The sequence below is a fragment of the Notothenia coriiceps genome, unplaced genomic scaffold (genome assembly GCF_000735185.1).
Source record: "Notothenia coriiceps isolate Sejong01 unplaced genomic scaffold, NC01 NC01_scaffold00019163, whole genome shotgun sequence".
Taxonomy (NCBI): Eukaryota; Metazoa; Chordata; class Actinopteri; order Perciformes; family Nototheniidae; genus Notothenia; species Notothenia coriiceps.
Window position 1 is genome coordinate 5,101 of NW_011351864.1, and position 5,555 is coordinate 10,655.

Here is a 5,555-nt window from a genome sequence, read left to right on the forward strand (position 1 = left end):
TCCAAACTATACATTTTCTCTGGTTGTCTGCCAGAAGCTGTCATACATTTACATTTTATTAAGTTTTAGTAACAGATTTTTACCATACAATTCTATACACCTTTTAGATCTTGGTAGTTTTTAACTCAACTTTTAACCAAATGAAGTTTACAGAGAAACAAGCTGAGCAAACTCAGCCTTTAGCTTCTGGCTTTTGGGAAACACAGATTTTTAACGTGAAATTGCTATAGTCTGTGTTTTAACGGTTGTGCATTCACACCTAATAGTCCGCTCTCTGGTGCGCACCAGACCACAGTTTGTTACATTGTTTCATTTTTCAGAAGGTTCGGTTTGCGTTCACACGGGCAAAACTCAAACGGACTATAAACTTTAAACACAAGTCATGTTCTCGGAAATTCTGTTCAACCATTGGTCAGACATTAAGGGGGTGAAAACGCAAATCCCGGCAATTTCTAGCGGAGCCTCCGCCATGGAGCATCGGCACTTTCGGCAGGTTATTCTCATGCTGCTGTTAATCTGGAGATCAACAGACACTAGCGGCCCGGCATATGATTATATAATCAGACAACGTCCGTTAAAAAACATTATTACATGGCTTTGTTGAATACTCTATTCTGATTGGTCAATTCAGAACACGTGACACGTTGTTAATCCAGAACAGACAGACCGCTGTCAAGGATTTATTGACCGTTGTTAAGGACGCTCACATCTGCACAAAGAAGTCCGTTCGATTTAACTGTATACAGTTTGGCTGAAAAGCAAACTGCATGCAGTTTGCAAGCAACGATGTTTTCAAATCTGTAATCAAAAAGCTCCTCAAAAACGCTATCGAAGCAGTTCCTGTCGTTGCTACGTTAGTTCAAACAGTAACAACGGACTATGTTTCTTAGCGGATGCATGTCAATTTAAATTAGTACATCAACGCGACACATATTCCAGTTGCCAGTTACTTTGGCATTAGGGCAGGGATATATAGATACTTTCCAAAGGTTTGACATAATGAATTGTGCCTTACTTTTAAGCAAGGCAACGTGTTTTTCAATCGGCTAATCAAAAGCTCCTCAAAACGCTATCGATAAGCAGTTCCTGCCGTTGCTACGTTAGTTCAAACAGTAACAACGGACTATTTTTCTCAGGGATGCATGTCAATTTAAATCATAGCAACTATTTTTTTAATCAATAAAAAATCATTTTCTAATCCTCAAAGCATTTAAATTAATATTGAGAGTATGTTTGTTAGATGTTGGCCATGCTAATAAGCGGGATAATGTGCGCGACTTGGTCTCATGGGGAAAGGAACACCTTCATGCGATCTAGATACCTCGCTTCTTTGAAAGATATCCGCGTTCTTGTGACACAAAAGGTGCCATTCCCAAACCGCCCCCTACACCCTACCACTCCGTTTGCGCGTCACAGCGAGGGTCCGCAATATTGAGGGCTGTTCAAAGCAACGAGTGTGGGAGCGGTGTGAGGGGAGTGGGCTCATCAAGCCCTCAAACAAGCGAGTCTGCAGCGGTGCTGACTTGAGAACGGTCTCTAGCGTGATCCGTCTCAACTGTGTGGTGTCTTGTCAGGAAACAGCTGTTTTTACAAGTAGTTCAGCAAAACTCCACTGATAAACGTGTGATGTTAACAACCTCATGATAACCTCAATATGTTTTTAACTTAGGATCATACCTGTGTTTAGTCTAGAAAATAGGTAATGTGTGCATTTTATTATAAATGTTGTGGTAATTTAACGACTGTTGCAAAATAGAAGCTTATAAACATCAGGTTTAAACTAAAAGAGCTTTGAAATCACATGAAAGATGGTTTGGATTTTTATTTGAGTTATGCATTTAAACTTTTTGTCGAAGAGATGCTGATTTTGGACCGTTGTTTTACAGTTACGGCATTTCTGTTTTCTGCCGGAGAGAGGGGAGGCGTCCCAAAAGCTGCTTGCTGATTTACTGCCCTCCTCTGGCGGAGGGAGTCCTCCGTTGGAGCGCTGCGGGGTGGCTACGACGGGAGTTCACTCCGTCAACGGAGGAGGTAGGGGATCGAGGGGTGATTTGGGATTACTGACACCTAAATACTGCGCTTCCTATGTTTTGGGTGCAGACTGCCGTTCACACCAGCAATGAACCGCTCCAGAGTTCGCAAGCAAACGCTCCGAGATACCTATTTTAGCGGACCAGAGTCCGGTTGTTTAGTTCACTTAAGAGGTATCGGGACTGTGTTCACACCGACAAATGAACCGCACCAAGCGGCTAAACGGCACCAGGGTTCGATTCAACCGGACTATACAAGGCCAGGTGTGAACCACCCAGGGTCGGCGTATGGGTGGGTATTCGCGGCCATGCCCCCAAATGAGTCACTGTGCCCCCCCTGCCAGGCCCAGGCAAGCCCTGCCACTTTGCCGTTTTTTAAATTATTTTATTAATCATATTTATAATGAAAAAACGTTTCCACTAAATCTTTTTGTGTGAAATAAATCAGAAATAAAAGAATATAAATAAAAAAACACCGCCTGAGGTGGTGCTCACTGGTGAATCTGGTGTGTTTCTTGACCATGACCCCGGGAATTTTTGATTTGTTGTTATTAATTAAAAAAAATTTCGCGCTAATTAGCAAGTCATTGGAAGACGAAGCTTAATGCTCGGACTGTCGGACAGTAATAGTATGGATATACGTAAATGGCTGCAAGGTGCAGCTGCTACACGGCCTCTCCAGACTCCTCCACCTCCTCCAGCCTCCTGGAAACGAAAAGGGAATAATGCACCATCTCCAGCTCGCCGGCGGCCACACCTCTGAAGNTGTGACATGTAAATACTACGCTTCCTATGTTTTGGTGCGGACTGTGTTCACACCAGCAATGAATCGCTCCAGAGTTCGCAAGCAAGCGCTCCGAGACCACCTATTTTAGCGGACCAGAGTCCGGTTGTTTAGTTCACTTGAGAGGTCTCGGATTGTGTTCACACCGACCCAAATGAACCGCACCAAGCGGCTAAACGCACCAGGGTTCGATTCAACCGGACTCTCCAAGGCAGGTGTGAACGCACCCTCTTGTTTAGAGAAGTCTCGCACTGAAATCTCACACTCTCTCACATTGTTGAAAGCAGCTATATACTTAGCCATCTTTCTGTACGTTAACAAACTCTAAGAAAACCAGAACCCTTTGCTTCAATTTTCACTCACATTTTCACTGCGGTTTTCCCCAGCAACAAGTCACATGACACCACCACAAACAGACCCAATCAAGTCAAAACTTAAAAAAAGTTAATTATCTGTTGGGTCGTTTTCAAAATGTTTTCATATACATATAAAAACAATGCCCTGTGAAATGACTTTGCAGGTCATTTAGCGACTGCAGCATTCCTTGCGCAATATTGGACAAATTTAAAACATTGTCACTGAAACACAAAAATTATAGGGGCTACGTTAAAAAAATATTCAAGTTACCCTGTAAAGATGTCCTAACAATATTATCAGTAATTCACACCAGTCATTATGCAACTCTGCCACTATACTAGCAGAACCATTCGCCCCCTCTGAGTCCCCCCCAGCCGAGCTAACAGAGCCCCCTGCAGCTGTTGAGGAGAGCGGTAAGCAGCCTCAGTCAGATCTCTGCATGGAACCAGTACATTTACCGCCTGTGAGGGTTTGTTTTCTCTTAACCGGTTGTTGCTCCGGTTACACTAACAGAACCTACAGCAGCGGCAGCAGCAGAAAGCTTCGCAGCAGAGCCCGCCGAGCCTCAGCCTGAAGCTGTGGCAGAGAGCGGTAAGACCAACGAGAGGACGGAGCGGGGAAGCGCTTTTCCCATTTCAAACACCTTCTCTCCTATTTTATTGTTTTAGTATTTATCCCTCATTACAGCTCTTCTCCCTGACTGTTTTGTGTTTTTATATTGTTTGGGTAATGATAATGATAAAGGTTAACACACGAGTAACATGTTAAGGATGTTTATACAGGAGGCTGCATGAACCTCGACCTCGGTGCAGACACTGACACTATTTCCCATTTTGTTAATTTCAAACACCTTCTCTCCTGTGTATTGTTTTAGTATTCATCCCTCATTACAGATCTTCTCCCTGCCTGTTTTCTTTTATGTTTACACTGTTTGGGTACTGATAATGATAAAAGTTAACTTAACACACATGAGTATTTGTTAAGGATGTTTTATACAGGAGGCAGCTGCAGTTGATTGCATGAACTTTGACTGTGCCCTCTTCGTGCATGTATCACTTTGTATTTAGTGATACATCCTCTAACCTTAACCCTTTTCAGTTTCAGTAGATCTTTGGACACTCACGCACTCACCTCGTTCTGAAATGTTTTTGTGGGATATAGTCGTTAGAATTTTCAGTATTTATTACAAATATCTTGGCTCCTGTTGGCTTTGTTATATTTGTGATTTAGAATGTATTCCTTCCTCTTAAGATTGTTTCCAAACTAACTTTAATTGATAATATTGTTTATAAGTGGAAGTTGCCCTTTAAGGTGGATATTGTGTTTTACCTCTAAACATATTGTTTTTGTAATGCTGTGTCTCAGGGGTAAAAAGTCTTTACAGCAGAGGGAAAAAAAACGTACAGAAGTTATAACTCCTTACTCTTCTCGATGTACGTCTCTGTAGAGGTCACCCACACATCGGGCAGCTTCCACTTGTTACTAGTGTGCATGCTCTGCCTAATGTTCCCAGGGTGAAGCGGAGGAAGTGCATGTATCCCGACGGTCCTCCCCTTTTTAATAATCTCTTTAATAATCTAACCCGTACTATTGATTGCCCTAACAGCAGCAGAGCCAGTGGTAGAAGCCCCCCCAGAGGAGGCAGCTGAACCCCCTGCTGCTCCTGTAGTGGAGGAGGGTAAGACATGAGATGAGAGGAAACTCTGATCTAATTCATTTATTAAAAAAATGACGAGGTGCCATTTACACTTCTGCTTTCCCATTTGACGCCAGTCTGTGCAGTAGATAACACTACAGCTCAGTTAAAGAGTAACTAAGGGTTTATTTCAACTTCAACCCAATTTTTCTAATGGGGACAACAATTTAGCAGATTGCAGCCATTAAGCTGTCTGCAATACAGAGTTCAATGTGTGTACTCTAAAATGAATTGTTTTTGCCACTGAAGAGTTCAGATTCCTTTTTATTAGTGTCTCACAACTTTATGGAAAGGACCCTGCAGAGGAGTTTTTCATTGCTGTCTTTTCGGCTACAAGTCACATGACACAATGACAAACATTTATTTCTCACAAGGGACCTTTTGCATAATTATGTCAGACGCATGTAACAACACTCTTGCCACAAGTGATTACATTGCAGCTCATATAGCTGCTGCAGCTTTCTCGATTCGGACTAGTTAAAAAATATATATTGTCCCCTTAAAAACAAAAGCATGGTAAAATAGGGTCAATAGTAATCTGTTGTTACCATTGAATGCATATTGTAGATAATATCTCTTGTGCATATCAGAGGTCATTATGTAACTCTGCCACTATACTAGCAGAACCCTCCGCCCCCTGTGAGCCCCCCCCAGCCGAGCTAACAGAGCCCCCTGCAGCTGTTGAGGA

The 5,555-nt window shown here is 42.6% G+C and overlaps 1 long non-coding RNA gene across 2 annotated transcripts; it reads left to right on the top strand.

Annotated features, from left to right (window-relative positions):
• Positions 1-3,006: 3,006 nt before the first annotated feature.
• Positions 3,007-5,555, top strand: LOC104951795 (uncharacterized). Of its 2 annotated transcripts, none has more exons than XR_799056.1 (4): positions 3,007-3,584; positions 3,685-3,762; positions 4,778-4,849; positions 5,489-5,555. It is a non-coding gene; the product is annotated as an uncharacterized lncRNA (long non-coding RNA). The 2 variants fall into 2 exon arrangements; XR_799055.1 differs by having other exon boundaries at positions 5,492-5,555.